General features: G+C 39.9%; 1 protein-coding gene across 15 annotated transcripts in view; it reads left to right on the top strand.

Moving 5' to 3' along the window:
* The first annotated feature begins 5211 nt into the window (after nucleotides 1-5211).
* The window catches only part of LOC102238135 (adhesion G protein-coupled receptor L3-like), a 275239-nt gene continuing 271320 nt past the window's right edge, over nucleotides 5212-9130 (top strand). For 12 of the 15 annotated variants that reach the window (XM_023346016.1, XM_023346015.1, XM_023346006.1 and 9 more), the window contains exon 1: nucleotides 5213-5824. The gene's annotated coding sequence lies outside the window, so the exon portion shown is untranslated. Of the gene's footprint in view, nucleotides 5825-9130 lie in introns of all 15 variants that reach the window. The other 3 variants (XM_023346007.1, XM_023346012.1, XM_023346011.1) reach the window with 1 other exon arrangement.

The raw sequence follows: 9130 nt of genomic DNA, 5'->3' as shown, positions 1-9130 counted from the left end.
TAAATCTTCCTTTGCTAATTATTTCTTTGAGAAATGAGCAAACCAGTTGTTGTTATCTCCTTATGTGGCAATCAAATGTATAACTTCACTATCACTGTTAAGACATCAAGCCGTTAGATTGATGTAATTTTTAAAAAATTTATATACTGTTGTTTATTTCCTGTAAATGGTTCCATGTCTATTAGTAGAATGCACTTATGGATTGAGCAAGAGAGTTGAGTATCTGGAGTGTGCCGTTGGAAAAAAACTTACAAAAATCATTTCTGTCAGTACCAAATAGCTTTTGGTGTGATGATGTGGGGCTGCATTTACATTTCAAGAAGAACATTGAGATAAAAACCATCTCAGCGCAGAGATATGAAGATGAACAGATCTTCATCTCCCTCATCAGAGACCACCTCCAAAATGTGACGCTCTTGAGGGTGAATTTGACTGCTTGCCGACCAGACTCGTATCGGCGTTGCAATAACAAAAGAAAATGTGGGTTGCCATGGTGTTTAATTAATAGAAAACCAAAGCCTAAATCAGTTTGTCTTCATAATTGAAATGTTCTCTGTAACTATAATTTATTAATACTTCTAATCTCAAGTCACATAAAACACAGGTGTTATTAATTCTTATGCTCTTCCACCTTTCACATTTTTACTCGTTATGTTCTCACAGTTCAGGAATTTTCCCTCTAACTTGCATGATTTAGTTTCTCTGCAATAACGTCACATATATCAAAGGGCTCAGACTCTCCTTCATTTCCATGTTGTTTAAAATGCTGCTTCATTTAAGCACAGAGGGAAAGCTGTTTATACTTTAATCATGAGGATTTTGTTATTCAGATGCTAAAAAGGAGCTAATCTGAAACAGAATTCTGTTCCTGTAGTCTGTATGCAGTGCTCTCTTAATGAGGGAGTATTGAAGTATGTTCTGACTGTTGATTTGTAGCTCCTGTTTAAACTGTGGAGATAGCAGCTGTGTATTGCATTTATCTTTGAAGGTAACAGACAGAGGCAGCCCAAGGTATAAACTGGACACATCTGGCTGCTTAAGGCCATTTACTGACCTGGTGAAACAGTAACGTTTTTCCAGTATTGCTCGATGCCACAATAACAGTAACCCAAATATTATTATGGTTAGAATTTGGGCGGTGATAATATTCTTAATCAAATACTAAAATCTACAAGCACATATATTCAATTGACAGTTGAATATCAATCAAGTCACCTGTCAATCTTTCTAGTGGGTTTGTCAGCAACTGAAGAATCCGCGATTGCAATCTGTTCCAAGGTACACGCCCATACAACAAAGAATTTAATGAATGTAAAGTAGTATCACTAAACATTCATGTACATTAGGGGGCGGTATGCACCTGAAAGCTGCTTGCGAGCCGCCATAATAGAAAACAAGAAGAAGAAGGATCCAAAAGCTGTCAGTGGAGAACACGCAATCCCGACAGCTGTTGCCCAGAGCGAGTACATGACGGACTACAAATTGTTGCATTTCCAAAATCCAAATGGAGTCTGGATTAATGGAAACCAAGAAATGGATCAAAGCCTGCAGCCAACCTCATGTCCAATGGAGTGAAACTGTGCTAGACAGCAACTACCACATGTTCATCCGCATAAAGGTAGCTGGTACATTATCCACCCCCCATAATTGATAGTTAAATCAAAGATCAACAAGGGAGGGCATGCTTGATGTGTTAATTCCAATGGTAGCTCTATGGCAGCATGAAAACACGTGCTGCGGTAAGTGCAGTATTTATGCTAATGTTTCCAATTTCCAGATTTTCATAAACTAGTGTTTTGTCGTTACTCACCTGTCTTGTACATGCAAAATGCGTTACACACAGCTGTCACTCTCACCTCCAATGACACGTTGTGCAGCTCATCATTCTCATTCTTCCTCTGGCTGCGATCGGCTTTAAGGTTGAGTTCTCTGTAGTTTCCCGCAATTAACCTTACAGACTTGACGTGCGACTCGTTTGAGATTTTTCTTGCCTGTTGTCTTTGCCTCGGTGTTAGCTCTGCCATTTGCTCTACTTTCGCATGGGGGCGGAGCTGGCGTTCTGTCAATTGGAAATCCTGTCATTTCCCTCTACTGCCCCATTTGTAAGGAAAATATGTTGCCTTTCAGCATAGAGCAGCAGAGTTCAGTATGTGAACAACTTGCCTACTGCTTTGTCACGTCAACTGAACAGGTGTGGCAAGAACAGTAGGTCAATCTTGTTTCACATTCACCACTTGATAGGGACATTGCTTGCTCAATAACAGCAGGGCTTTGTAGTAAGTGCACTAATATGAAGTCAGCTTTACATAGAAAGTCTCTACATAATGTCAGAATGCTGACTTTGTGGATTGGATCTCCATGTGCCTGGGATGTCTCTGCTGGATCCAACAATGCTATGACAGTGTAAATTATTATTGGTTTGTTGATCCAAGAAACATGAGAAATAGGATTCTTGCCTAGAGTTTTGTTGTTTGCATTGTTCAGAAACTGTTTCCGGACAATGTGAATTTGGTTTGGTCCCCTAATTTGCAATGTTGGCAGACAAAACTTCGTATTATGTAAAATAAATTCTTTTAGACAGAAACAAACTAATCTGAATAATATATTAATGCACTATTTGATAACTGGGATTAAAATGACTTTTTTTGTTAAGTGCCTCGAGATGACGGTTGTTGTGAATTAGCGCTAAACTGAATTGAAATAGTATTCTCATAAACCATTATGTTTTGGGGACTCTAGAGCCTAGATGCTAAAAGTTTTTGTTTTTTTCCCAAGAGCAGATTTGATTTTTCCTAGGCTTCACTTTTTAGAAAATCTAAACTTTTTATGCATAATAATAATGCTTCTGTACTTCAGGTAAATATCAGTTGCTCGTGGTGCAACATAACCCCTTTTAAAATTCATGAACAATCCCTTCATGAAACTCGTCATAAACAAGCTGTGGCAAATGCAAAAATGATCGATTCTGGGTAATATTGACAAGGCGTTGGTAGAGATGTCCACGCTGGTGGACGGTGCTGAGCTTAATTGCAAGCGGCCCCCTACTTCAAAACTCTGCCGAGGGCAAGCTAGTTGTCTGGACTTCATGAGCTGGAATTTCCTTTGACTATGTGAGACTGCATTTATAACAATGCCAGGAACAGAAAGCTGTTGCTGAAAGTGAATACTTTTTACTGGCATATGGAAAACGCTTCTGTTTTGTATTTTTTCCCTTTAGGTTAGGACAAGAGCAAATAAACATGGGTTTCAATCTATGTGCTTTGGGCTCATTAGTAGAGCACACAGGATGAGTGATTGGATGTGATTATGTATTGTTTGATTGTAATTAGGATTATTGAAGTGATTATTAGGACACAGGGATGATTGAGGGGATGAATGCTGGTTGGTTCCAGCTGGAGATGCTGTGCAGCTGGTGGTCATCAGATGAGTCTGTAGATTGTGGCCGAGTCCTGCCACAAGTCTACTGAGGTCAACTTCAGCCCACTGTAACACATTCCCAGCTTTAAGCAAGTTTCAGATGTAGTAGCAGTGGCAGGATAAGACAAATGTGCAAAAAGATGATATGTAAATGATCTGTTTTTGCTAATGCCAAATGTCTCTCAGAAGAAATGGATTAATCTGTGTTGCAAAACAATTCATATTGCTTTACTTTTTGTCACATTTAATCCCATTGCACAAATTTGAAGGTATCTTGTTGAGACTTCTACTTGCAGACCAACACAAATTTGAACACAATTGTAAATTGGAAGAAAAGTGATAGCTTTCAAAGATCTAAACCAATATCGAAGCATGAACTTTATGCAAAAAAATATTCCAGACAAATAATAAATTACACATCACTCCAAACTAATACGTAGTTCCAAAGTCTCACACTGGCCGTAGCAAAACTGCAGCTCCAACAGAACGTGACAAGAGCTGCACAGTTCTTCTCTTCTTTATTTTGTGTCCATACTTCAGAGACGTGCCACTTGCAAGGCTTCAAAATCAGTCATTCTGCTCCAAAAGTTGATGTTCTCCTGGCACTGCTCAAGATTAAACCCATAATTATGTTCCTCCACACTGCGAAGCTCTCTGATAGCGGGTGGCATGTCCGTCAGTCCACTTTGGTGGCTGAAATGTTGTTGTTTTGGAGTTTGCAGTGCCGTAAATCATGGGCCAATCAAGGAATGCAGTCTGTTGTCAGTTAATTCACAATACACTGCTTGGTGTGGCTCGTTGCAAAAAACTAGGAAGAGGCGCGTAAAGCCGTGTAGGATCTACTAATGGAGATGAACTGGTTCTTCTGGGGCAGAACCAGTTAAAGCTGCTGCAGTCGAGTAGAGAAGAAGCTTACCTGAGCTCTGTTCCATCCAAACTGTTGCCAGGACAATTTGCCCATGAATTTGGTCTTTATGGAGGAGTAGCAAGAAGAGAGTCACAGCTGAAAGAAGTCCTGTGTGCTATTTCAATTTGCTACGTAGGAGAAACAGAAAACACGTAAAGCAAGGTCCTCTTGTTAGACGAGACCATCATTCAATTATATGGTCTACATGCAATGAAAACCAACCCTTTGCACACCTACCCCACTGTGAAACATGGCTGTGGCAGCATCATGCTGTTGGGATGCCTTCAATTAAGTTAAATACAGGTCGATCCTTTAGGAGAAACTTGTTTTTTGGAGGTTGCAAAAGATTGAGACTGGGGTAAAGTTTCACCTTCCATCAGGACAAGCATAAAAATCGAAGCACATTAATGCATTGAAGAGACTGTCAAAATTTAGACCCGAATCCCACTGGAAATCTGCAATGAGACTTGAACAGATGTTTTTAAGCAGGATGTGAAACTTTATTTATGACACTGTGAATGTTTTTGCATGGACAATCCTGTATTATTTCTTCAGACATGTCTGAGATCAGTTCCCTATATTTCCTTGACTTAACTGGACATTTCTCAGCCTGTTTACCTTAAAAAAAAAGCAGCATGGAACCTTCATAATGGAAAAGAGGACTTTCTCTTAAATATTGCAGTCAAAGGCTCACACGGAATGTAATATAACACAGGTCTGCTCACCAGCCCCGGGCAGAAAATACACAATATACTGTTAGTGGAGCCTTTGCAGCCGCATGTTATCTAGGGTTTGCTGCTAGGTGGAGCCCGAGTATACCGTGAGAGCGGCAGTGCACATCCGAGCTCTCTCCTCACCTTTTCACTGGCGCTCCAAAACCGCCTTTGCTTTTCATACAGATTTACTCCCAGCCAGTGTGCACAATTGGTTTGTCATAGTAGCCGAGAGCGCAGTTTTCCTTGGACCCTAATCACCAGACTTGGAGACTAGAAAGAAAATAAGCCTCTCTTTTTCCCCTTGTGCTCGCGAGAGTCTTCTGGATACTCTTTTTGTTGTTTTTATCTTGTATTATGACCGGTGAGGTGCCGCTCTTCCAGGTTTCACGGGACGTGATGTAGCCCCCGCACAGGAGGGTCGATTTGTGGCGGTGTACAGGGATGTAAGAAAGAGAGAAGTGGGGGACAGTATCTGTGGATGCAACGCCAAGGAGAAGAGCTTGTGTGTTTTGTTTTTTGTTCTTTTTTTTTCTTTTATTCTTCCCCCCTCGGATAGTGGAGCCACAACCAGACTAATTCATAGGATACTAAACCGAGCGGCTGGATTTGCTGCGCTGTCTCCTCAACCCCCATCAAAGTCTTCACGCACGGTGCGCAACGCCTGATGAGGACACTTTTTTCTTCTTCTTCTTTTTTTTAATCCCCCCGGCGAGAAATTAATGCACGCTTTGAATCAGCCCGTGTGCGCCCTTCACGTTCACCGGTGATCTCCAAACACAGCGCGGTAAGTGTGGCGTTCCTCTGCATTTTGCTGGTGCGCGCATCTACTATTATCCTGCAGATTCAGCTCAGGGCGATAATAATGTCCACGAATGAAAGCCTGCAGCGGCGTTAGAGGCGCTCTGTAATGTTAAACTCGACTGTTAATTACTTCAAATCGGCATATCTGTCCGTTTTATGTCTTTCTTTTGTATGTGTGTGGATACAATCAGAGCAGCGCGCAGGTTGGCCATTGGTCATAACTATTCAAGACATTTCAGTTTCCATCTCGGACTAATTCATCCGACCTCTCTTTGAGCGCTTGATTAATATTCAATCAATCAGAATTGCTACTGTTCACTCTTAGCTATGCTCTAAGAAGTTTGAAAGCTGAATGAATACAAAATAAGTTTTTTTTCCCCCCTCTTCTTGCCTTCAGTTGTGTGAGATGCACCTGACTCTGAAAGGCTTTGTGTCTTTGCAAAAAAAAAAAAAAAAAAAAAGGTGCTCGAAAAAAAAAAAGCAGGCCTGAGCAGTGCAGCAGCTTCTGAATTTTTTATTAAAGGCTACGAGTGTGACTTAAGTGTAAAAACAGGGCTGCAGTGCTTTTCGGCATGCAGAATCGACACATTTCCACCAAATGCACGACTCGCCGTCACCGTTGACTTGTTTACATCTGCTGGCTTTTTTTTTTTTTGGCAGAAAATATCCGCCGCGGCCAAAGAGGCATGAATACTGCACAACACGCATCATTATTTAATGCACAAACAAACAGAAATGGTTGCAAATGGCTCCATATTTAGTGACATGCTGCTGGAGAGAAGGGGAAACTTCAACTTTGAGAGGCCCCACTGTTCCCGAGCCTTTAAAGTGAAGAGAGGGATGTCGTTCAGTGTCAAAGAAAGAAGGGTGAAGATGATCACTTGGAACTGGATCTGATTTCCCCCATCCCCATTTTTTTCTCTCAGAACATTAGGGATGTAGTTTTTTTTGTTGCATCCTTATCTGACAATTATGAACATGATATCCAGGACTGCAGCACCATCTGTCATATATTGCATATAGATGGAATTTCCCTCAAGAACATCAGGCATTGCACAATCTGCACACACATGCACATGCAGCTTGTCTCTCCACCAGCAGTGAAAAACCTTGACTTCTCCCCCACCCTCTAGGGGGAAACGCAAGGGGACATTTGATGCTTTCTGACTAAACTGTTAAGCCAACCTGCACTTTGTTTTGTCTCATCCGTTTTGACTCAGCTTTAAGTGCTGCTCCTTCAGGGATGTAATCTGGGTTGTATTTAATCTAGCGGCGGCTGAACCCAGCATCTGGTGTGATACCTGATGGGACGATGCTGGGAGGAAATAAAATAATTGCTTCCTTGCCCTTTTTTTTCTCTCGTTAAGGTTAGTTTGCAAAATAAGAGCTGTGCTGTATTGGGCATTCATAGGGGAAAAAAGAAAGATGATGCTTGTTTCATGGCACATATGCAGTAGGAGAAGCTGAAAAAGTTTAAATAAACCAGCTACAATAAGGATGGAAGAGCTGGACAAAAAAATTATTTTCCGTGGTTTGTGGCGTTGTAAAAACGATAAAAGTGATACTTGAAAGTTAAAGTTAAAACAACAACAATAACAAAAACAGAGATAATACTTTGAAAAGTATAGCTTACCCATTGTCAAAGATGTTGCAATAACTGCATTTAATCACTTTTTTAAATATATTGATATATTTCCACTATATTTAGTGAAAATATAGTTACAAATTTTAAAAAATGCATCCATATTTTAAGGGTTTTGTGTGTGAAAACATCAATTAATTTATTCTTCCTAGTACAAATCAAGATTCTTATATATTTTTGCCCCAAAATGATACAATATTGATTCAGATCCGCTGATTGGCCATAATTACCGGTACCGTGGCTCATCAGCAGAGGATCTGTATGCTGTTTGCTTAGACATGTTTAGGCCTTTAAAGCACTCTGTAGATTTTGTCCCATTAGATTGACAGGACAGAAATTGTCAAGCGCAAGTAACATAAAGATGCACAGATGGAGGCAAAAAATTCAATTACGATCTAAATTTGAAAATCAGTTCAGCTTAATCACAAATCTCCACATTGTGTACTGTGTTAGAGATGCACCAAGAAATCAAATAGAGATTTTTAAGCAAAACTAAGGTCAGACTGATGGCAACGCTCTTTGTTGCGGAGGTTATTACTGAAGGAGGAAAACGCATCAGCGACGTCTCTAAAAATGAAGCCAGAAGTAGCTTTCAAAAAGGAATCGCCATTTTTCTGTTGAGGCAACTTGTAGCTGAAGCTACAAGTTAAAACCGTGAACTTTGGAGTAAAAACAAACACAGTTCTTCTACCCCGTTTCTTCAGGAGTTGTCTTAATTTATTCTCAAAGCTGTCTCTGTTTTTATCTAAAAAATGATCTGATCTCTTAACCTGAAAAATAAGCAAGAGGCTTTCTCCTTTTAAGTCACGGTATAGTAAAATTAATTAGTGTCTTTTGTTTGTTCGTTGACTAGTATATTTCTGCTGAATTGTGCATTACAGTAATGCGGGTTAATTTTGTGGCCTTCTGAAAAATGATTTTTTTTCTATCCCTTCTTGGGTTGGAGAGATGGTCTTTCTCCCCCTCCTCTGTAAATTTCTTTCCATTGATTTGATTTTTTGCCATTTTAGACAAGAAAGGAGCACTCCAATTTGTGGTCGCTACGTGAAAAGAAACGGGGGCTCTCACGCAGTCTTTATTAGGTTAGGATTGGGCTTGAGCTTTATGGTTTATACGACATAGCTTTACATATAAATTTGCATAATTGCTTTTTTACTGAGTCTCTCAGGATGCTTTCAGTGTACTGTGGACATCTTTTAAAACGCTTCGTTCAAACTCAGATGGTAATACAGTGACAAGGGCTTCTGCCGTAGCTTTAATGTTGTGTTGATTTGGCTCTGGAGTGGCCATTAGGATCTAGGAATTACGTCACACCGTAGTCGAGATTAGAAAAATCAGTGGGAGTTACTCATTGTGGCGCCAAGTACAAATATGTAATAGGCAATAATGATATGCCTATTAATTTTACTGGTCTTTCTATATAATTTAGCATAAATATTATATTAATAGGTACTTTATTAAAAACCTGAAATAGTTTTTGTTTGACAATTGAACTGTTATGTTGGTCGATGGAATTTGTGTTAATTTATTTTTTATTACAGAAGGGTTTTGTTGTAGCCTGTACAATGGGGGAAGATTTATGACCTGACAAGAATACAGTAGATGGTCATGGAAAGCCATAAAAGGTCATTGCTGAGTTCAGATAGC

This window comes from Xiphophorus maculatus, chromosome 14 (genome assembly GCF_002775205.1).
Source record: "Xiphophorus maculatus strain JP 163 A chromosome 14, X_maculatus-5.0-male, whole genome shotgun sequence".
Taxonomy (NCBI): domain Eukaryota; kingdom Metazoa; phylum Chordata; class Actinopteri; order Cyprinodontiformes; family Poeciliidae; genus Xiphophorus; species Xiphophorus maculatus.
The sequence above is the reverse complement of the archived record's forward strand: the minus strand, read 5'-3'. Positions and strand labels throughout refer to the sequence as shown.